The sequence below is a fragment of the Dromaius novaehollandiae genome, chromosome 1 (genome assembly GCF_036370855.1).
Source record: "Dromaius novaehollandiae isolate bDroNov1 chromosome 1, bDroNov1.hap1, whole genome shotgun sequence".
NCBI lineage: Eukaryota > Metazoa > Chordata > Aves > Casuariiformes > Dromaiidae > Dromaius > Dromaius novaehollandiae.
Genome location: NC_088098.1, coordinates 107,957,290 through 107,982,481, shown reverse-complemented (window position 1 = coordinate 107,982,481; position 25,192 = coordinate 107,957,290). Strand labels below are relative to the sequence as shown.

The window sequence follows — 25,192 nt, the reverse complement described above, 5'->3', positions numbered from 1 at the left end:
AATAAGTCAAGTAAAAATGCTGTGTGAGCTGAATGTAAAGGATATTTATTATATAATTGAAATGTGCAATTAATTTCTGGGAAGTTGAAGGCATTTATTTATTTCAGATCCTTCAAGGAAAAAAAACTGTTCTTGCTACTATTAAAAGCTGCATACTTCTGAATTCTAAATGTTTACCCTCAGGGCTTCCATCTTCAGATGCAAGAAATCAAAATGCAGAAACTTATTCTGGTAAAAAGGAGAGAGAATAAATTTGATCTCACTCATTCATTTGCTTCAAAATATCTTAACTGATCCTAAACATAAAGTCTTATTCTCCACTCCTACCCTAGGAGTACTCGTGACACTGATCAGAGTGCTTGCTCAAGGGTTACATAGGTTACATCTACTCTATTTTTGGTAGGCCTATGAGAAGTACCCTTTCACTCCTTGGCCAGGCAGTGTAGCACCACCTGCAGCCATACAGTGTGGCAGAAGCGCCCCATATCACAAGACGTGTCCACAGCTCTGCTCGTAGAAAACTCGGGACTCCCCAACACACCCAGTCCCTGCCTCGTGCCCGGGCCTCACCACGCTCACTATAATAGCCCATTGCTGCCACTTGCCCCCTTCACTATAGTTGCTATGCAGCTGTGCTGCTCCTTTCTATCTTTGCACCTGCTGTCGTCATCACGGGGGAAAAGCTCTGATCTGCCACCTAAAGCTGATGATGGACAGATTTGGAGTTGGGAGGCAAGCACGCACAACACTAGGAAAATCAGCAACAGATACATTTTTGCATGATGGCACTCTCCTTTGGTGGCCTTGTGGACATCTGGTATCTGCACAGCAGCCGCAGCACAGAACTCTCAAATCCGGCGTTGTGTGCTCAGCCCAGCTGCATTTACCAGAGAAAACTATCCACTAGCGCTAAGTGGAGGACAACAGATCCACTACTGCTTTGTTCACACATGAGCTTTGCAAAGCCACCCCAGATCTACTCCATCATCCATACCACTCCCGCCAGCAGCTCCTGTGACTAGAGGTAATATGTATCTCGATTCTGTCTGAGTGATTTCCTGTTCACATTATTTTAATTACAATAGCACCAGTAAACTGCATTCAGGTTTCAAGCCTTTATTGTTGGAGGAACATGAGAGGAATATATTCCCTACCCTGAACAGACCTCTCCTTATTTTGTCCCTTTCCTATCCCCCTTCCACCCTCCTTCCACTCACACACTTCTTCCACATCACTGTTCTTGACTGACCACATTGAGCAAATGAGGGTCACCTTGTAGAACTATTTAAGGTTCAATTTTTAACCCTTTATCAGCTTATCACAAAAAAGTGCCAGTAAAGCATTAGTGATGGTGGCAGTCAAAAAACAGCCCTTAAAACTGCAAAAAGCAAAGTTTTGACTTCCATGGATCCCTGACACTCTCTGCCTCTCCTTTCTACAAATGGTCTGAAAGCAGCAAGGCAGATTTGGGAAAGTCTGTGGTGGTGTGCATGGGTGTGTATGCAGAAAGTAGAATGGCCATTTCAAGGGGAAAAAAGATACTTCAGAAATTGCTGAGAATTTTAACAAAAATGCCAGTAACTACGTTCCGCAAGAACACACAGAGAATGGGAACAGGCTCCTGCCCTATGGTTTGTCCATCATGAGATGCAGACATAAAGACTTAAAGATTCAGGGCTCATAATTTAAACTGTTGGATGACTCAACCTCCTCGTATTTTATATTCCTGACTTAACATAGGTCTTGTTTGATATATTCGTCCTTTCATCTTACAATAGTTAATTCATGAGTCAAATGCTCATTTACTGGATTTTAATCTTACCATTTGCTGTTTCCTGTCCTCTGAGGATTTTGTTAAAACTCTTCATAAAAAGTTCCTCTTATTTTCCTCTTAATACTTGGCGGCATTTAATGAAGTCCCAACAAAGTATGTGCTGAAAAAATACATTCTCAACTATTGTTGCTTTGTGTTGTTCTTGCATTTCATGAAGGATAAAGTAGTTTTATTTATTCTGTATATAAACAGACTGATTTACCACAGTTTTATGTTGTTGAACTCATTACAAGGGATTAAGTGTAAAGCACAGACGAAAAAGGATGTTGTACCAGTGTTAAAATTTCAGGATGCCACTGAAAAGGGAAGATTTAAAAAGACAAAGCAGCAATATTTTTCCACTTCTTCCCCATTCTGGGAACTGTGTATTATATATTTATAGAACATATGAAGATTCTGTATCCCTACTATGGAAACCTATAGGAAATTAAATTTCTGTTAAAAAAAACCTCAAAGCTTTTCTTTATTTTTTACAGTTGTGATAAAGTTTTATAAAGATAAAGATTTTCCTTTCTCTGTATTTAGCCTCTGGATCATTGTACACAAAAGCATCAGCAGAAATCACTCTGGAAGAGTACATGTGAATTGCTCCCCCAAATCTCTAAAAAGAAGCTAGAGAATGAGCCATCCTTGAATCCACACTGTATTATCTTCAGTACACTTGCAAATGAGAATGATCCACACAACAAGGAAACACATTTAAACAACTTCCAAAGGGGTAGATAAAATTCTTTTGCCTAGCAAACAAAGCTTTCTAACTAACTTTTATATAAAGCTCAGCTGGAATAAAGATGGTAACTTTAAGGTGGTCAGTAATGACAACCAGCCTATTACAGTCATTTCAATGACAATACTGGAACATTTCAAATACATAGTTCCAGCAATTTGTAGGTTAGACATTCATGCATTATCATGGCTAAGATCACTGGTAGAAATTAATCAGTGACCCTATGGCACTATCCATTGGTAAAATAATTTTTAACAGAGTATGACTGGCAAAATGACCAGTTTGATGGAGAATTTGCTTTTATGACTAAAGAGTAATTTGCATATGTATGTCTTTTACTTACAGTGCAGCTATCTCAAACTTGTACTTCACTTTTTGATGTGTGTGAATAGACACTCACACTTCCAGAACTAATAAAAAAAGATACAATAAAAGGAATCAACAAATACAATAAAAGGTGTATCGTATTTCCCTATGAGATTTTAATGTATTCCAATTAGATATGGCTGGATTTTTTTCACTGGTAACTCTATATTCCATTAATATAGCTTTCTGTAGTCAATTTTTTGAAAAAATAGTTTTCCACACATGTAGCTATTATTCATCCTAACAGTGAATTTACACCTTCTCCAGTTGAGAAAAATAGCATTTAAAACAAAACAGACAATGGAAAACTCTAACCACAAGCTTACTGTAACTGTCACCAGATATGTGAGATAGTATATAAGAATACATTATAATTACAAATGAACAGTGAAAAAATGGATATTGCTTAGAATGATATAATTACCAATTATCTCAAATAAACACTCATAAAATGAAATCTTTCTGCAAACTGAACCAACATGCAGTAAATGGAGACAATCAATATTTGCTTCAAAAACATATTGCTGCTTCAAACCAAAAAAAGCCAGTATAGCCACAGCATATTAAGCCTATTGTGAACAGAATGTATGTATATGCATATATATGTTTATATAAATGCACAATAACATACTGGTTGACATCAACATAGAAAGAGTGAACTGTTCAAAATACAGGAAAAAAAACATTTAGAAGCCAACCCTTTTCTTTGTATCATATAACTTGCTCAGAGCTGCACTAAATTATATGAAGGTTGAGCGAGAAAAAAGAATACAATTCATGAGCATGTCTTCATTATCATCTGTGCTCTTAGGAGCACCAATTGAGCTGTGGCAATGTTACAAAATACAAGGAAATTTTCTTGGAAAAGTTAGTAGGAACAAGGAATAGCATTACCACAGTGGTATTGCATTAAAAAGGACTAAAAATTTCATACTGACTCTTCTTGTAAAAGAGCTGGGGGACATCAGATGAACTTAGGAGGTGGCAGGTTCAAGATAGTGAAAAGCAAAAAGGTTGTTCATACAAAGTACAGTCACGCTTTAGAGCATCTTTTTCCAAGATGCTGTAGGTGCTTAAAGTTTACCAGAATTCAAGGGACAACTGAAGAAATGAAAAGACAATGTATGTACTGAGGGCTATTAGATACAGAAAAAATCATCTCTGGGTTTGGAAGTCTCTGAACCACAAACTGGGAAAATACGTTGAGGAAATACCACTGAATGAAACTTCTGGAGGCTTTCTATATATGGGTGTCACAGAAAAGGAGATGCAGGCATATTAAAATATGCTGTTATTAACAAGATTCTGACTTCGTTTTCTAGCTTCTATTTATTATCAGTCAGCATTATGCAGAACTCTCCTGGGTCATCTCAAATGGTGTTTATCTTCCTAAGGTCCACGGACCGATAGTGACTTATGAAACAGTCAAATATAGTCTGTGAAGGGTCAAGTATGAAGAAGTCAGTTACATTTCAAGAAACTGGACTAAAACAATCTTGCTTAAACAAGGTTGCAGAAAACATAGTTTTATATCCAGAATAACAAGACTGTAAATATTCATGTGTTTAGATTAGTACTGTAAACAAGTCTTATTTCATAAGCACATTTTGACATTTTAAAGCAGAAAGGTGCATTGTCCCTTATATTAATCTGTTCAGTGCAACTGGAAGTGAAGTCACATTTTCTTAGCTAAGTCAAAAAACAAAAAAATAAGAGAAAACTTGTTTTGTTTGGGGGCTTCGGTTGCTTGGAAGCACTGGAGAGCTCGAATACTTGAGCAGATCAGACAGCACAATTCATGGTTCATTATGTCTTCTCTGTGTTTTGCTGACAGCACAGTCATTCGTCTTTAAACCTGCAAATAAGAAAAATAAGTAGTTTTGTGAGCAGGGAAACTTAAGCTCAGCTTCCTATGTCTTAAAATTCTGTTTCTGAATTTTTCCCATTCTACTAAGTTTTTCTTCTTCAGTGGGGCATTCACAATTTCATTTTGTTTTTTCTGGTGTCTAATAACTTAGATAAGCTGACATGACAGTCTTTATCAAAATACATAGTTTCACAAAACTGTTTTGGAAAGAAACTACAGGATTTAAGGTGAAGGCAGCCAAGAGGCGTCTCCTGTAATGATTCTGAAAAACAACCGATAGCTATGGGTTTATTCATTTTCATCTATGTTAGCTAATGCAAGATGATGGGTCTAATTTGCCATGCTTAGAAGCATGGTATCATGTCTTAAAATGGAAAACTATAGTAAAGTTGGGTACATGTCGATGGACAAACAATTCTGTTCTGAGAGTGCTAGAACTATGTCCTTGAGATTTATTATCAGGTTTTATAACTGAAACTTCCTTAATACTATGCAATATTTAGATATACTGCATAATTAACAGTTATATTTATTTTATCTTTCCGATTTTGTGACTAAGTTTATTCATTGACCTGGGAATAACTACTACTGTTGTACTTAAGGAATAAACCATAATTTTACTTCAAAAGATTCAATACAGGTTTTTTCTGATGTATTCATGCTTATGGAAATATGAATATTGTAGAGTGAAGTCACATGAATCCTACCTACTATAGTAAAAATATACACAGATACAAAACATTGAACAAGGAGCTCCAGGACGAAGGCCTATTTATGGTTGACAGAGATTTTTATCAGGCTGTATGTCCCATTACTGTTCCATAATTTTACAATTCTTAATTTGTCTGGGTTTGCTACAGCAGTGCTGCATTACTAGAAGACTCTTCAAAATCAGCCTTAGAACACTAGGTAACAATTTTATGGATTATTACACACAGAAAGGGAACACATTGATTATGGATTTATATATGTATGTATAAGTATTCATATCAATAACCTATGTAAGAATTGATATTAATAATCTATAGGTATTGTATACTTATATAAATGACTGTATAAAGGATTTACAGTGCTTTAAATGTGTGCAGGTGTGGCTGGATGAACAGATAGGTAGATTTTGCATTTAATAGGAAGATGCAGATGGTTATGCGCAGGTATAAATCTCTTTTGCTTCAGAATATTTGGGAACTTCATACCATGATGCTGGCTTGTTTCTGTTTTACATTATCTCCTGTCCCAGATTAATAAACTAGTAAATACAAACAGAAAAGGAAGATAAGAATAAAGTGTGTGTGTTTGAAAATTCTGTGGTATTTAGGCATGTTGGGAATAGCAGGCACTGATTTGATTTCAAAACAACACAAGACAAGCTGACAGCAGAGAACTCATTTATCCTTAACACAAAGCACAAAGTAAATATTCGGCCTTGTTGTTTGAGTGTTCTGTCTGGACACACTGTTCACATATTACATCTGACTACATTACTTTGAACAAGTTCAGCTACAAACTACCAACAATCCTTTGTGATTTAAATTCCTCAGTCATTTTTCTCTTTATATCTTCCAGATTTTATGATGTCTCATCTTGAACAAACTGCCTTGGGCTACTGCTGCTCCAACAAAGCTTAGTCTAGAAGGCCGTCTAAGCTAATGAAAAAGGTAAAAATCAGAAAACAGAATCATGTGGACTCTGTTCTCTCAGGAACTACTGCTTTTCTGGTACTACTTACTACTACTTACACTCCTCATGTTCTCTGAAATATTTGGCTTAATTTTTCCTCCTACTTCTGTATTGCAGAAATACCTTTTTCTAAAATCTACAAAACTAGAAATGCCTATGACTATCTCCAAGACTGAAAACAGTGATTACTCAGAAATCATAACTTAGGCCACAGTAAAATATTATATGGATCAATGTCTTGAATTTACATTAATGTTGTTTTAATACATCTTTGAAGCTGTCACGTTTGCAGAGAAGAGCTCAGTAAGCAGCAGTCACATAAACAGAATCCTAAACACACTGTTTTTTTAAAAAAAGTATGATTTTTAAGGTGATCCCTTCTTTTCAGTATTTGAAACTATTGGCAAAAATACCTTGTGCCACATAATTTCCAATAAAGCCTCAAAAAATGAGAACCCATTGTGTCTTTCATAGTTTTGCTCCTTCATCAGAGGAATAGCAAAGAGGCAAAGAATTCCTAGAGAATTTAGTTCCGCTTGTTCTAGGCACAACAGAATATGCCAGCATGAACTCAACTAATAGCAACCTTCAGTGTCACTGTTGAGGTGGGTGTTACACGTAAATACAGAAAGCAAGACAAGAAAAGAAAAATAAAAAGAATCTGTGGAGAACTGGCATATTACAGTATGGTAATTTGAACGATCTTTATGGAAATGTTCTTAATTCCAAACACCATCCTTCACTGTGCCCCGCTCTAGCCCTAGCTTTTTTAGGAAGAAAATGCAATGATTTAACATCAGACACTCTGAATGACAGAGTGATTGTGAAGTTAGTCTGACTGAAGAAAAGGGAAGGTATCTAGAGGAAAGAAAAATCCTCAGAAAAAGATCGAGTTCTAAATTTATTTTTAGAATATACTTACAATATATATGTATGGGCTGCTCATTAAAAAATGCATGTCCCAAGGGTCCAGGTCTCCATCTGAAATGTCAACAAATACATCTTTCCACAAATGCCAAATAACAAATGAAAAATAAATGCTCCGAGGAACCAGTGTTTAGTGAGGTTTAAATGACAAAAAGAAACAAAGAAGTGAAAGAGGAAGGTTACAAAAGATTCAGGCAAATCTCCATCCTGATTTTAATCTATAAACAAAAAGTAACAGTATTTGGCAACGAATAAAGGAATATCAAAGAGCCAGAAGATGTAAATTGATATGGACAATGAGAAACATCTGAGCTGTTTGAGCTGAACTAATTTAAGGTGTCCTAACCGCAAAATGAAATACGGGTACAGGATGGAAAAGCACATATTAAAGGAACAGAACTATAACCACACTTTGCAGGATCTAGTTTTAATTGGTAAAGGTCAGTAAACACTGCTTTTTGACACGCTACTCTGCCTCTGAGCTACTAGGATACCTATTTCTTGGTTATAATTTGTAGACAATTTAGCCTCTGAAATTAAACAGAAGGCTAAAATTATCAGGAAAAAAGGCAACCCCAGGTAAGGAGAGGCTTGAACTGCCCACCAGCAATGACTGTATAGTCCTGGAGGGAAAATCCTGAGTCTCCAGCATTGCTGCAGGGAAGAAAGGCTGAAACTGCCCAGAAATTACAATCAGCAATAAGCATCAGCAATCAAACATCAATTTTGACAGTCAATTTTCAATAAAAATGCAAAATGAAATTCTAACAAGCCTAGATGTAACACCAATATCAAAGGGTATGCAATAGAAAGTAAAATGTGAAAGCAAAAAGAATAGGGTAGCAGATATAGACTGAATAATTAATGCTAAGCACAATTATAAAGTGCAGCTATTTCAGGATATAATAATAAACAGATTTATTCACCAAATACCTACTGAGTCAGCAAGAGATGATTTTATGCTATTTTTAGATGAGGTTTTGGTAAGCAGCAAGAACAATAAAGGAGAACTGATTGCAGAAAATAACCTTGAATGGAGTGATCATGAGTGAATTCAACTTAAACTAGGATTAATGTAACTATGGATTTCCATTTCGAAAAGACAGACTTTGAGATAGCAAAGTCATCTGGTCCTCACTGATGAATCAGAATGTGGAAAAGGCTTGGAATTCCTTTTAGTCAAAACGCAAAAGAAAAGTGGAATTTGCACCCTAAGGTGTGTGGGGGGGAATAAAAGCTTGTGTTATGACCTGTATCTATACAAAAAGGGCCTTCTCTCATTTGCACTAATTTCAGTAACTGTATAAAATGCCATTCCCTATGAGCATCTAAGATGTAATTTATATACTCCCAGAAGCATAACAGTTCTGTGTTTGCAAAGCTATTTATTCATTTGTGTTAATTCATCTCAGAATGGCAAGATTTGCTTGCAGAAGACCCAAGATCTGTACACTCTATAAATAGACTATTTTCTCTTACTATTGAGAAGTCTGGTCTTGGCAGATGTGTTGATGAGGCAGGGTGCCAACCCTTGAAAATCACTTAATATTCATCATTAGGCTTATTATTGTGTCTTTGTGTACTCCCGAAGTAGTTGTAGTTGAAGATATTCTCATGTCTGGTCACAGTGAAAGATTTTTTTTTCCCCCCATTTAAATATATGAGAAAGAAGTGAAATGTCTGGAGATCGTCTTTAGGTTACACAGACACTCCAGTGTTCCAGTTGTTACCGTGAGACGTCTGGATTGACTGCCCACATAACGAAAAATCTCAAAACGCACTAGGAGGTTAAAGATGAACTGAAAACCTTGCTGTAAATAAACACATTATTAGCAAATGGAACATCACAAATCAGTAACAGAAGAGGATGATATAATCTAAATAAACACATTTACATTATCGATTTGGCTTGCACAGTCAAGCAAAATGCTGTCATTTAACCTGTTTTGTAAGAATCTCAGCATTTAAAAATGTCATTTCTGTCCACATGATACAAATGTCTACACATACAGAAAGTGAAACTCTGAAGAGAGGGGCTTCATTACTTGTTTTACTTTGTTTCTTAGGTAAGAGAATTAACTTAGCAAGAATTCAACAAATCCAGAATACTGGGCAACTGCTAGGCTGAATTAAAGCTGAGCAGGAATTAGAATAACATACTTTACCATTATGTAAACCTCAGATTCATGAGGAAAACACTGATTTCAAAACAATAACAAAGTTATTTAATATTTTTTCAAAAAAATTTTTTTCTTGTTATGAGAAAAAACTATTTCAAGTCATGAAATTTTTGTCTTTACTGAGGAAGGGGCAAGTGCATTCACATGGATGTGGACAAACCATGTAAGAAAAACATCGTTCAAAATTGAGAAACTTGTTTTTTCACACAAAAATGTGTTAAATTTCAGCACGATTCTATGTTCAAAGAAATTTTCAATTACATACAAAATGATAAAAATATTCCAAGCTCAGGAAAGCTCCATAAAACAGAATTATTGTTCTCTGCACAGCTCAAAATTAAGACATAATCACTCTTATTGTCTTTATATTATACTGACACTATATCAATGAGTGCATCTTTAGCTAAATATATTAATATAGCTGATACATCTTACTGTTAGTGTGTCAATACATGTGACTATGTCCTAAAGTCAATTTATTATATTGATAAAATATCAATGAGAATAACTTTGACTATAACCATTCCCACCCTTGTAACTGGAAACCTATACTTGAGCTGACAGGCTGACATGCCTTCATGACTCATTGACTTTTTCCAGGATTAAGGGGGAAGGAGGGGGAAGAGATAAACCAAGACAAGCAAAGAAATAGCACAGATTTTAATATCATAAATGTGAAGTGCGTGAAGCAGATTTAAGTTTTTTGACTGCAGATGTATATGCAGGTCTTATTATATAGTTTACTATAATCTTAAACTATAATGCCAAAATAACAAGCTACTTGTTTTTCAGAATCACCAGCTTCAGTACCAATGGTAATAGCATGTTTCTCTCAGATTTCATGTCTAATCCAAAGCCTAGGGGCCAGTCTTTCATTAACTGTCAAGAGCAGTGTGCCAGACCTTTCTTGCTGTCAACTCTACATGTAATAATATTTCATCTCTTAACCTACAGCCTATGAAAGAAGGAAATAGGACCTATCTTTTGGACTATCATCCTCCTGGTACTAAAAAAAAAAACCCTCTTTATGATGTCCTCTTGTCCTAATAATGTAAATTAATTTACCATCATATGCAATTGCAGTGTACCATATTTTATATTCTTCCATACACAAAATAGGAATATTGCTTAATTCACAGAGGGGTTTACCTTGAAAATCATGGCTTTGAGTAGGTTAGATGTACTGCTGCACGCAAACATACATTGTTCTTATTTTGTACAAAACTAAGCTAGTCTTATCACTTGACGCTTTCCATGAATCTGCATGATATAGCTTTCATTTATTTCTTCTAGCACTCAGCATTTACTACTAGGCTTAAGATAATCAATTACAAAACAATATGAGGATCCCAGTTTCCATAGGGTGCTACTCCCGTATGAAGAGATTGTCCTTGTAAGTACACACAGTCTGCCTTCCAAGTTGTTTGTCCTCACTGCTACTTGGTCAAGATGTTCAGAAAATAGAAAAACCTAACAGCAAATACTCTTTTTCCTTAAAACCACTGTAGAATAATTTTCACTGAAATGTTCAGCTTCACCACCAGTTCTCTTAACTGGATCTTCTGGGTTTTTTTTAGTGGTGATAAAAATTTGTTTTTGAATCATTAATCTTGTATCTTCCTATTTTGTGATGATCTTTTGAACCTAAGGCACAGGACAAATTATTAATATGCCTTTTTTGTTGGTGGTTTCTGGCATGGTCTAGAAACCTGTGTTCCTATGTCCAGAAAGGAAAAATCACCCCTCTTATACTTCTTTTAGGAATAAATATGCAACGGTTTTCCAAAACAACATCAATTTTGTCTCTGTTTGATATTTTTGCATTTCTTATATCTTATATTAATTAATTCAGGAATTAGATGTTTATGTTGACATAAATGGCTATTATTGTAGTGCATTTAGGGGATTTGCAGGTTCAGAAAGTTGTAATAAACTGACTGCCTCAACAGCTGAAAAAAAGAGGGAAAGCAGCTTGGAAGAAATGAAAAGGAAGAGTGTGAGGACACTAGGTAGCCCCCAGAATGAAGAAAACCAGATTGTGAACTAATAAGGAGGGAAAGGGTTTGCATGCACTGTGGTGATATTTTCTCTCATTTAATTCAAATCCATGAGAAGAGACGGCAAGAAGGACTTTGCTTTCACTTGGCTGTCAGAGGGAGAGGGACTGGCCGGGAAGATATGCGAAGCAGCTGCTCATAGGGTGGTAGCCCACAAATCTCATTGATGGGTTTTAATGGTAATTAGCTCCTAGTGCAAAACAGATTTTGTCCCTCTTCAGTGTGTTTTTGCATGGCTAGTAATCAGAAGGGGCCATAAAAGTCGCTTATTCTTTTTCCTCCATTCTCCTTGATAGGAAAGAGGGGGGATGAGGTGCCCTGAATGATGCAAGGCTAGCAAAAAAAAAAAAAAAAGAAAGAAAGAAAAAAAAGAAAAAGAAAGGAGGTGCTTTAGATGCATTAATGCAGAGTTATCTAGGGCCTTGCCCTTGTTTTATAACCTCTTCAGCACTGTCCTGAAGGAGCTCATGGATGAATTCTGTTGGAGGAAAGCAGAGTTTGCTGCTGAGGCACCCCTTGGAGTACGTGCAACAGACCCCAGAGAAAAACATGGAAACAATTCCTGTTCCTCGCTGAGCCCAGGGGCTATAATTGCCCACACAGTGGAGGAAAACCCCTCCGGGCACCCTACCCATCCTTCTGCCCCCTCTGACAGCTTGCCCCTGAAGTCTGAACAAAATTTTAAAATGATGCAGGATACCACTACAGCTTCCATCCTCTCACAGTATCAGCTCTTTGGAAAAGGACTTTGGGATACCTTGCTTATAAACTGGGATACAAAATTAAGTTCTCTGCCATTTCTAGGCAAAAGAAAATATAAAAATCACTACTGTAAACACTACATCCATCTTTTCAAATGTATCGCTTTTAAGCCTACATCGCACATGGTGAAAACAGATCAAGAAAACAGATTGAGGCTTTTTAAACCATTGGTTTTATCCTGCCAGCTGCACTTATACCCACTGTCATTTACTATCAACATTTAAGTGTTCCAAAAAAAGTGTAAAGAATCAAACATATTCTTGAAAAATAGTATAAGCTGCATGCTAATGAAGTCACTCTTCCTGAGGGTCTGTCTCCTGCTATTTGTCAATAAAGACATTTAAGTCTCTATAGTAAATAATGGCTGCTCCTTAGAACATATTGCAAAGCACCAAGAAGAAATAGAAGGATAACAAGTACCAGGCATTGTTACTTTGCTATGAGAAACACCAGTGACTTCCTCCATGAATCACCAGCTCCTCCCACACACGCTTCCTGAAAATCCTGTCTAATTAATCGTTTTATCATTCAAAAGTTTGGATTCCAGCATTCAGCAACACAAATATTATATAGTAGACAGATCATAAAAATAGTACAAATTTTTGACTGTAAATAATGAAAGAAAGAATCGGATTCATGCCATCTTTCCTCGCATCATACACAGCAATTTTAAGAAGCTGAAGCTGACTTCTGACTGACTTAGCAAATATTACCCCTGGCTTCACTGGCAGGTTTCACCATAATATCCAAGACCAAAACACTAACTGACTGCTGCCAAGCCAGGACTGAGGCTTGGTTTTTATATTGCCTATTACTGCATGTCTATTCTGGGGATTTTTTTGTTTGTTTTTTTAAGAAATGATTAATTTGTGCAAGTATTTACATTTCTGCTTTACATTGTCTGAACACATAGTAACAATAATAAAAGAGTCTACAAATACTCTCTCTCTCTAGTGGCCTCAATAAGATTTGGATTTTCTTATCTCTTAGCATTGCTGTTCAGTGCCATAAAACCCATGAAAAATATGCGAGCATATGAAGGCAAGGATAGCCAAGAGGATATACAAATAATTTAGCTTTTATCCCAAATATAAACAACAATATTGCAGTGTAAATAGATAAGCACTGCTTCAGTTCCTTCAGTGGGTTCTGCTGCTATCTATACAGCATGATATTTATCATTCATAAAATGACCTTCAACCATTTACTTTGGTACGCTACCAAGACCCCTTAATTGAATAAAGGGCAAATTTTACAGAATTAGAAAATATTAGTCTTTCCATGAAGCAATGTTACATAGGGCTACATGCATCCTAAGGGTAAAAGCACGGCAACATGTTTGCCCTCGGGTACACCTACACAGCTCTCACAGTGACTGAATTATTCATGAGTCATGTGGGGACAATATATTGTCTTTAAAGTCCTGACTGGAAATATGTGTTACTATCGGGGATGAGAAACATTTCTGATCCAAGCAAAGTCTCCTTGGCTCAACATATTGCCTTCCCTCCCCCAGGAATGATGATGTTTGAGGACTAAAGGGTTGGAAAAGGTAAGTGTTTGATCCACTAGTCCAAATGAATAGAAGGACCTCATCCAAATGTCTTTAAACTCTTCCATAGAGGTTGTCTCCTGAACCTTTCCCTCCACCTTCCCACAAAGGCATGAGTTGGCCAGCAGGACCGTCCCACCTCACCTTGGGTGGAGGCAGGACATTTCTGGAACTTGAGAGCATCCCCCAACCAGAGGCAGACATGGAATTCCTTGGGACAATTCTACCCAAATCACTTGTGACAGCCACACTGCTGCAAGAAGAAAAAAAATAAAGCCATGTTTGCAGGGACTGGAGGTGGCAGATGAGAAATGACCTTCAGGAGATTGTATTAAGGTGTTTTACTCAGATTAAAAAAGAAAAAAATGGAACAACAAACCATTTGAAACATAAGAAGCAGCACAGACTTTGCAGTTATATCAGGTAGGATAACAGTTATAAGGGCTATTAGCCTCTGTATTACAGATCAACTGAGGAGGGCAGAACTATATTTCAGCCAAGCAGTATATCTCAGTGAGGCAGAAGGAATCATTTTAATCTTCTTTAGGCTATTCACTGGCCTAAACCAAGTGATATAAGCAATCATTCTAGAGTTCAGGGACCAGGTCTGCCCTTACAGAAAAGTAGATAGAGACAATTAAAATACGAGCCCCTTGATTTCTTTGGCTGTTGCTGGAAGTAAATCAAAATTAGGGTGCATTTCCCATGCTAGAGAGGATTGCCTTGAGCAAGAGAGAGGAATCACTGGTTTGATCTGGTTTAGTTGCATAACAGTTTATTAGGCCTACAATGCAAGCAAAAATATAAAAAAGTCTTTAGAGAGGTCATTTGCACACTTTCTTTTTAATGGTAGTGGCAAAGCACTAGAAGAGACTTTCATGTGATTTTTTAAAACTAAAATTCCATGCAAACGTAAGACTCAGAAGAATTAAAAAAGAAACAATGAGGATACATAAAAGCATTTATATTCCTCTAATATTTATTTTATGTTTTTAATCTAAAATGGAAACATACAAACATAAAAGCATTTATATTCCTCTAATATTTATTTTATGTTTTTAATCTAAAATGGAAACATACAAACCAGAATCATTGGATTCAACTCATCCAAATTTTAGGCAAGTTTAGGTCCAAGTGTGGGTACAGATTCCACTTGTCAGCCCTCTCCTGTAAACATACCCCAAAGTATGGGGGATGGCATTCGGGGCTTTAATATAAGCCAGCTAAAGTTTTCCATTGATTGCAGTAGAGTCTGGCTCATAATATCCGAGCTGTATGTGTGTTTCTGCATGCAAAATTATACTGAATGATTTTAATGTCTGATTCACATAGAACTTCATCTGCTGGTGTAATACCTTGACAGGAATGTCAGGCAAATGCAGAAATCAAAATTATAGTATTAAAAATAGATGCGAGTTACTACACACTTTGAGAGACATGATTTTGTCCTACAGAAATACAATGATAAGAATACTTGGTCAGTCTGGGATATTAAAAAGGTGTTTTTCTCTTCTCTTATGCATAACCTTTGTGTGATAGGAACAGTTATGCTTTTTCACAATAAACATTTTATGCTTCTCTGTCCTGCAAGGTCAGCTACGCTTATGAAAATCAAGCTGCTTTCTGTCTGCCTTACTTCATCACTAAAATTTCCAGACAGAACAAAAACTCCAAAACTCATCAAAACGCCATCAGTTAGACTGAAGAGAATTAGAGCTGAATGCTAATCTTTGTAACTCTGTTATATATGCACAAGACAACTATACTTGAGGTTGAAATAAGCAACGTATCTTGAAGGGCCCTTGTTTATTCACTCTTTCCTAAAAGAAGAAAAGTAACAATTCCATCTAATGAAGTGAGAAGGTGAAGGTAGTTTTACTTCGTAAGCGAGTTAGTTAATGAGGCAATATCCTCTTGAATCTTTGAGATAAGCGCTAGGTCAAAAGTAGACAAATTAGCATAACATTTATATTAATATATTTCAGAATCAGATACAGAAACAACCTGCACTCTGAAACCTGCCTAATCACAGACAGCTAATTTTCAAAGGAGTTTTGGCACTCATTATGGTGATGGATGACAGTACTAAAAACATCAACACTTTCTTGAGCTCTGCCATGCTCTGTAGGCACTTCTCTTATGTACTCTATGAATGGTATTTTATGCCTTTCATAATTTATTTAGATACTCAGAGATGTAAAATGACGTTCCCTGTTGAAGATATTTTGGCATGCTGCAACAGTGTTTTTGCATACTTGCAGCAGAGAGAATGCAACACAGTGCAGTATGACATTCTGGTACTAGGAAGCTGCAGCTCTGCTCATCTAAAACTATTAGTGTCGTATCACAATGAAAAAAGTACACAAACATTTGTGTAAACACACACATATGCAAAATGTTCTGTACATGATGTATACATCAGTATTTATGGACTTTTGCATGCACACACGCGTGGACACACACACATACAAACACCTCTGTTCTTGTAGCTATGTATATAGACTGTAGCCACTGTCAGAGTATATATAAACCCACATGCTATTGTACGTAAATTATTAAATTTTCTTCTTTTCCTTGGAATGAAAATAAACACTGGAAACATTGGCACCAAGGGTTAACATTGCTGATGCTGTCTAGGAAAAAAAAGAAAACAAAGCTGAGGGAATGGATGGGTGGAAGATGCTATTTCTATCTGAAATTTTTTTAATCAGTCATTTTAAAGAGAAAGGCCCCTATAACTGTTTCATAAAGTTTTGAGTGGATTCAATTAATTAAGCTAGTTTAGCCTGGAAATCTGTGTAACACATGTATGAGTGAACATAATGACCTTAACTCTAGAATGAAATGATTTTATGATATCAAAATTGTGTTGCTGGAAAAATTTTTATTTCATTTTAAAATATAGTATTAATCAGGAATGAAAATGAAATGCAGCCCTTTGACCTGTGAGGGATGGATCTGAATGAAAAGGTATCAGGGCCCTACCTTAGAAGTGTGTTAAGCAGCCTTGGAGGTGATGAATACACTCAGTTTTCACCATCCACAGCAGAAACTGGTGGGGTTTTGGCATCTTCTGGGTTCGGGCTCAATTTGATTGTAGTAAAAAAGAACACACAGGGCTCCGGCCTTAGGCAGTGCAAATTAACCAAAAAGGCATACTGTACTCCTAAAGATAAGAAATGGCTGGAGTGTTTTAGGCAATGGTAGGGAGGATGGGAAGATTGCTCCTGCAAGTCACTGCAGTGAGAGCTGGCCACGGGCCTACGAGCAGCAGAAGCTGGAGGCTGAGCCAAAGGAAAGGAGCTCATCTTATGTAACACAAGAGTGGACAACATGTTGGCAGCCTTGCTCACAGCATCCCCTCTGCCTCCTCCAGGGAAGCCACAGGGTCTCAGACCATGCCCCGCTTGCAACAGAAACACGATCCGCAGCTCTCTGGGTGCCAGCAGTAAGTGCTAGCAGAACACCTGTTTTAGTGGCTGCTTCCATCTCACCATATCTCACATTTCTTTATGACCTCAATATTATTTCTGCTCAATTTCAGTTCTTCTTGTGTCATCCTAAGATCCTCTTTCCTGCTTTCATGTTTTCTGAACAAGTTCTACCTATTGCCGCCTTTCTTCCTTAGCTGTTTGGGGCTGTGAAAAAACACATCTTCAGGAGCTGAGTGAGCCAGTTCTTATGGTCCTTTAAGCATTGATATACTGGTTAAAATGTTATTTTCTAAAGAACTAGTTTCTAAAGTTTCTAAACATTCATTGCAAACACTTCGGATCTCTCATACCATCGCAGCTGGCACAAGCTCAAAGATAAGCAGAGAAATTGTAGGTGACATCCCTGTGTGGGGACTTACTGGCACAAGTACTGCTGACAGCACAAAGCAAGCAGCTTCAACACACTGTAAATTCACTTGGCATCCAAAGGCTTCTCTTAGTCAGGCCACTAATAATCCAGAGAGATTTTTACCATCGGCCAGGGACTAGCTGTATGCGTTGTGTCCTGGGCTCATATCCGTATGCTTGGCCTTATTCTTTCATCTTGCAGGAAGCAAGGATCAAAAACTGTTTTGAGACCATGAATTATGGGGTTCCTCAATAAAGAGGAAAATTTCCTTGAGCCTGATCTGCTGGATATGTGACTACAGCGTAGATACTAATCTCATTTATTTTTAATAAATTTTAATTCAGATTAAAAAATGATGCTGTAATCTCTCCACCCAATGATGGGGAAAAAAATAAAATTAAATTAAAAAAAAAAATCAAGCCTTAAAACAAATCAAGTCATAAAAACAAAAAATGTGTTATCATATCGGAAAAATACAATAGATCCTTATTTTCTTCTTACTGCAAAATTTCTCTGTTGATGTAGCATGGGAAAATTGCTTTGTGAAAAGTTTCTGTTCTCCACAGGTAGTAAATTTTCACTTCTGTTAGGTAGCTAAGAGTTCTCTATCAGTTATCTAGAAAGCTCATAACCATGCCTATCCATTGCACCACTGATTCTCCTATACTGATTTAAACACTTTCCCTCCCTTCCCCCCAGGTTGATCCCTACCTTACCTGGCATTTATTGACCAGTATTGAAAATTTAGCTCTTGTTTCCAGTCAGATTATGACAGCAGCTTTTGGCTCACCAAACACCTTTGCGTTTTTCACCACATGGAGCCTTGCCACAAAGCCATCTAATAGTTCTTTAGATGCCTTCTGAAAACGTGCAGTTGTATGGCAGCTATGTGCCAATGAACAACTTGGCTACAGCTCAGCTGCTGCTATTTCAGGTCATCAATGAGATTTTCTTGTATATTCTCATCTGTGAATTAATGTCCAGTTATCGCTCAGTCTATGGAAGGGACAGCATTTTTACTCTGTCCTTGTACATCATCCGGCACGAGGTGGTTCTAGTTCAAAAGAAATAGCAACAGAACACTGCGGTGCACAGCCTGAACAACTACAGACTCCTCTGAGCCCTTAATGAGAAGGAAAACAGCCCTTCCCACAGCAAGTGACTGTGAACCACAACCTGGTTTCACCCCACCATGGTTTGGGTGCTCACATCAGGTGTCCAAGTTAGGAAATAACTGTCTGTGCTCCTCCTGTAATCCATGAAGATAGATAGACAATTCCAGAGACTGAGTCCATGCTGCAACCATCTACTGGGAGCGATCCCCACATCAAAGAAATGCAATATACTGATGCTATGTCCCTCTCTCAGTGCTTGGCCTTAGGAAACAATGTTAGAATTAACAGCTGATTATACATTCGTACTGGTGGTCATAATTGATCACATGTTCGTACAAGTATTTGCATGCAATACTAATTATTAAACCTCACTTGATGGAGAACAAACAACAAAACAAAACAAAAACTTAATTCTCTTTTTAAGGGCTGAGATGTTTTTGTCCCTCAATGTCTTTATGACATTTCAAATTTTCTTAGATTTTAGTGCCTTTGAAAGTGGGGATTGTACTTTGTTCTGTGTTTGTGCAGCACCTAGCACTACAGAGTTTCAGCTTGTAACTATGGCTCCTTCTCAGCTGGTTGCAACCACAAATTAATATTAGAAAAAATAAGAAAAAAATATTTTTTGTTTTTCAGGCACTGCATCATAGGTATCGCTAAAAAAATGATCATTTGTATGTGGTATACATTTACGTGCTCGTGTTACTATTCATCAATTACTGCTATAGAAAATGCATCTTTTATGTCTTTACAGCGTGCTTCATTTTGTATCTTTAGGCATTATAGATTCATGAGCATTATGCAAAACATTACAAGGATAATCGGCACAATGGGGGTTCAGTATTTAATGAAAGTAACTCTTGTTTTTAATTACAGCATTTAAGATCATCTTATTGTCAAGTGGAATACAGCCTTGCTGTTTTGTGATTTGGCATCCATGATTCCATTGGATTTAGGAAACATCCCACCATCCTCTCCTTTTATAGTCAAGATTATTTCCCAGATTTCCAGATAACTGGGTACACATGATATGCTTTGTGCAGACATGAAAGGAGCTTTCCAAAACCAGGACTGAATAACAAACAGATCAAAGGCATTTTATGAACGTCTTAGCGGAAAATATTTTATTATTGTAACATATTGCAAATGAATGAAGGCAGAAGTTCAGTTTCAGGTATATCTCTACAGGATGTTTTAAATTCCTAGCATATAAAGTTCCCCTCTTTGCAGCTTCTTCCTCCTAAAAAGCAAATCCCATGAGATTAAAACAGCTCAAATGCTAACTGACTTGGAGCAGACACTTTGGCTGCAGGTGATTATATTTCACACTTTCTTACATTTTCAGTGATTTCATTTATATTATAATCAATGTTTTTCACAGGTGAAGAACACTACATTGGACTACAGCTTCCCATCTTCTTGCAATAGAAACTACTAAACAAAAGAATAAAAAACATAATTAACAAAATGTTCTAGCTTCATGTTTGCATACAGATACGCACTATACCTCTGCTATAACAAAAAGTAATTGTATCCAGGCACATACATTCCAAGACTGAAAAAAAAATATGTAATTGCTGTATTTAATGTTTCTATCTTTTGTGTATATTTTAAACCATATTTGCAATTTGCAAAGCTATTTGCATGATGCCATTATTATAAACCTATAAAATCCATACTTTGAACAGATGGTACTTTAAAATACAATGGTAGCTGGGAAGAGGTGTCTGAAGATATAGTATATGTATAGGCATACATATGATGACACCTAGAAGACCACAAAAGCTATGTAAAACAGATAAGCCCACCAACTGGGAGGCCCTTTGCCTGGGATGACTGACAGAAGTATCTTTTTCATAATATGAAATGCCATCTTTGCAGTGCTTGTAAAATAATACCCATTGGGTATAGCAATAAAGATCTCCACTGGTACCTCAGCAGTATCTTTTTCCTGAAAGCTCTGTATTCCCTATGGATGCTCTGTTTCAGCAAGTAAGCGATAAACAATGTGTCATGTTATTTAGCTCTTCTGCATTTTTAGATGAATCCTTTTTTTTGTGGAACAATTTTTTTTAAAATCAGTATAAAACCCAGCAAAAGTTAAAATGTTTCATCATAAGAGGGGTAGTATCAGCATTTATTTAGTAAGTATTTGAGGCTATTTTTTTCTTCATGAAAATATGCGGCAGATATAATAAAAAGCCAATATCATATTATTTGATCTGATGTCTATAAGAAGCTGACTCCAAGTGCTGAAATTCCTACAACATGTTGGCAAAGTTCAAGGAGAGCAAATTTGCAATGAATGATGATAATTTGCACTGAAAGAAATTAGTGCCTATTTTGATTAGGAATTAGCCTTCTGCTCAAATTTCAGCAAAGTAATGTATTCATTCCTGGTTAGAGCATTAGCTGGATTTAAAGGGTGGAAGAAAAGCTGGTGGACAAAGTGAAAATTAAAAAGCAGAAAAGATTAAAGGGTGATCTCGCTAGTTCCATAATAAAGTTACAGAGTTCAAACAAAGAAATCACAACCGGTGTGTTACATATGCATGTATGATACGTATGCATTTATCATGGTACCCAGCCTTTACCTAGCTAGGGATTCATACTCTTCTTTTTTAGGAGTACATTATTCATCTTCCTTGTCTTACACCTAAGCTGCACAGCATTGGAGGCAGGCAGAATCAGCACCATTTTGTGACTTCCTGAAAAGAAAGCAGCACTTGAGCAAACGCCATATGACTTGTATATTTGGCATGGTGTGCAGACAATGTAAACTTTCCCTCACCAGCGTTAATTTGATACTGCACAAAGCACTTTACTGACAACTTTGCACCATAAGGTAGATGCTTAACTGATGAAAATTGCCATCAGTCTTCTGGCTTCAGTAGGCTATGCCAATACACAAGAGATGAGGATGTGGCATGCATGCCACAATTACATACAAGTACTGCAAAGCTGAGACTTTGCTTCCTTCATTTTAGCCCTGACCTGGAAGAACAATTCGTGAATTATCTTAAGGTAATTCGTGTTTAAACCTACCCAGGGCGGCTTCAAAGTTACTGAGATCTTCAACTGCCCTGCTGCTGTTCCTAGCCAGGGTGTCACGCTAGCCAGGGCTACAGTTCTTACAGTCTCTAGCCAGGGCAGACACATTTCCAGGATGGAAATTCAGCTCTCTGTATATTGAGAAACCTGGCAGAGAACAAATGAATCCTCAGCAATGTCTGCTCAGAGAAAGCGAAAGGCAAAGCATTGACGGTGATAAAGTGGAACCAGGAAGGGTCTGCCATTCAAGTGTGCAAGCTCTTTGAGGAGTTAATCTACAAGATATGCTCAAAAAATGCCAGTATTTCTGTGGTAGTGCCAGCTGTCAGGGCTCTGACAGTTTACCTCAGCACTGAAGCTTCAGAACAAAGGAACTAGGTCATGAAATGGAAAATTTAAGCATATTCCCTGCGAAACTTACTTTAAAAGAAAAACATTCAGGTTGCACAGTGAAGCACTGAAAAGTCAGAAAAATGACAAATTTAGGGCTATGTGTTCAACTTTAACTCGCTTTCTTTATATATGTGCACTATTGAACTACTAATTATATGACTGCAGAAATAATTGTATGTAAAGACCATACTTCAGTTGATGGCAAAAAGGAGTGCTTTTGCTTAATTTTCAATGATTAATCAAAACAGGAGGTTTAAAATATCTCACTGAATACAGTGCCTGTCCATCAATGTTTTTAAGTGATTTATGATTAACTTGACAATTAAAATGACTCTTTTATAATTGACATTAAAGCAATTAAAAATACAAAAAAATATTTACAAGTATTCCTAAGGAAATTGGCTAATTATTTGCAAATAAAATCTTCTGTACAATGATAATAGCCTTATGCCTTTTTTCTTTTTTCCCACTGCAGGGAGATATCTAGTATCTACACTAATGACCAATTTTTTTCCCCTCGATTAATATATTGTAAATTTAGACTACTGAATGAATCTGGGCTTATAGAGTAAGCAGGCCTTAACCTAAATCCAGTGAAAGCAGATCATGATCAAATACGGATTTAATCTGAGGAGGAAACGAGCATCTCAATATCCAGCCCGTTGAGAGAGCACCTGCATGACAGCAGCCTGGGAGAAGCTGGTGGCCTTTTCAGCCAAGCTGGCCATGGCACCAGGGCGACAAGGGACGAGCCAGGATCTGGTGTTCCTCTACCGGCTTCAGGTCGCGGGGAAGGCAGCTTCACCAAAGCCCATACATCCCCTTCATCCCCCAGGATTGCCAGATTCAATGAAGTAGCCTAGCAACACATATGCACTGCTTCACCGCAGAGACAAGCAGAAAATCTATGAAGGCTTGTTTAAGAAGGGGTTTGGGGGCGGTGGGGAGGAAAGGGAACTAGTTGTCTCTTTTGTCCTTAAGGGACTGAACGACGCCACCTCCTTCTGCATCCTGTCCCCCAGCCCGACAAGCCGCAAGCTCCTTCCCTTCAGCACCTACCTCCCACCCTGCAGCTTCATCCCTCACACCCTTGGCTTCCCACATCTCCAATCCCCATTCAGGTCTACAGACACACAGATGCTCTACTCCAGCACTCAGTGGCACTTCTACATCTCTGTTTTGCATTTTATTCCCCCTCCGGGATGAGAGGGGGGAGGATGCAGCAGGTGAGGAGGGGGGTCTTCCCCCTTTCCACTCCCAGGCACCGAGAGCCAGCTCAGGAAAGCCAGGGCACCTTGGTGGCAGCTTCCTTTGGCCCCAACAGGGAGACACACACTGAAGCTGCCTTTTAGCTACCCGTCCTCTAATTGTGCAGAAATCAGAATCAGAAATTGCTCAGAGCCAAGGGGGTTTTGACAGAGGACCACTTCATTTACAGGAGCCTTTTTCACCTGCCTTATGCCAGAAACTCTTCAGTGTACAGCTCTCAATGTAACCAAAGAGCTAATAGCTGAGAGGGAAGCTTTATAAATGATGATTCACTTTAGGCGCATCGTCATCATTTAAGGTTTACAAATGATAAGGTACAAATGATGCTGCAAGAGCAGCACTGCTCCTAGTTCCCTTCTGTCTTTCTGCTCCAGATATCTCAAATGGGGGTGAGGGGGGAGAAGAGGGGTAGGGAAACACACAGGTCTATCTCCACTTGTACCAAAAATTAATGAAGGCAACGTGTTTGCCTCGTCCCCCTTTCTACCAGCCACAAAACGCATGTACTTCATGAAACACTTCTAAGTTTTGCAAAGTTATTTTCTCCTATTGGAGAAAATAACAGTATGCCACCATAAATTAAACCTCAGTCTTTAATGAATGGAGCATTTCAGAAGGAGAGACAAAATCTTTTATGAGGCTAACTATTAGAGCTGAGAAAAAAAAAATCAAGTTTTGGGGAATACAGCCTTCAGGTCACGTTTTCTTCAGATCATGCATTTGTGGGTTGAGTCTATTTAAAAAACACCAGTAGCAGGAGTGTATAGTACATCACACAAGATACAGAGAAATAAGGCAGATTATATCTAATATGTATTTACAAAGCCATTGCTCATAAACTGCTCAGAAAATAAATGTTTCCTAAAGCCATTTTAAGCATGCTGAAATATGTTCCCTGACAAACACATCCTTTACAAACTCTTCCAAGTCAGAAATGGTTTTCAGTTTAAAAACAGCAGATATTGTTTCTCTAAAGCAGTACAGAAGTGGCATATCCTTCTGCATAAAGTGCTTGCTTAGTGAAGATAATTGAGAGTGGAAAATACATTATTTTTCTGTTCTATCCACCATGGCAATTAAAAACAACAATTAATTGTGTCAAGGTGCAAAATGATGATTTTAATTACACTGCCAGAGTAACACAAGAGGTTCACATGCAGCGACTGCATCCTTGATTGGACCAGGATATTACAGAGGGAAAGACAGAAATCCTTCCCTAGAGCAATATTCTCCAACTTGTTCATGTTGATTTACTTCACAAATAACCTCACTAACTTATTTCACTAACCTCCATGGTAGCAGGCTTTTGGAACTAAAACGAAGATGTTTTTTCCCCTGTATGGAAGTTTTATTATTTTACACTATTTTTAAATACTACCAGAGAATTATAAGCCATACACAGCAGCAGATTTTACAGCCTGTTTTGTAATTTAAAATCAGTTATGAAGGTAAAAGAAACAATTCTAAAAGAATGAAAAAGTTTTTCAGCAATATTCATGATATTACTCAGGGCTCAGGAAGTCCAGAGTTTTCATTACTGTTGCTATCACACCGTAGCACCCGTGGAAA

The 25,192-nt window shown here is 37.4% G+C and overlaps 1 long non-coding RNA gene across 1 annotated transcript; it reads right to left on the bottom strand.

Annotated features, from left to right (window-relative positions):
* Positions 1–1,188: 1,188 nt before the first annotated feature.
* On the bottom strand, positions 1,189–17,076 carry LOC112987884 (uncharacterized). The gene is made up of 3 exons (XR_003260401.2): positions 16,938–17,076; positions 7,397–7,455; positions 1,189–4,782 (listed from the first exon to the last, which is right to left on the bottom strand). It is a non-coding gene; the product is annotated as an uncharacterized LOC112987884 (long non-coding RNA).
* Positions 17,077–25,192: the final 8,116 nt, after the last annotated feature.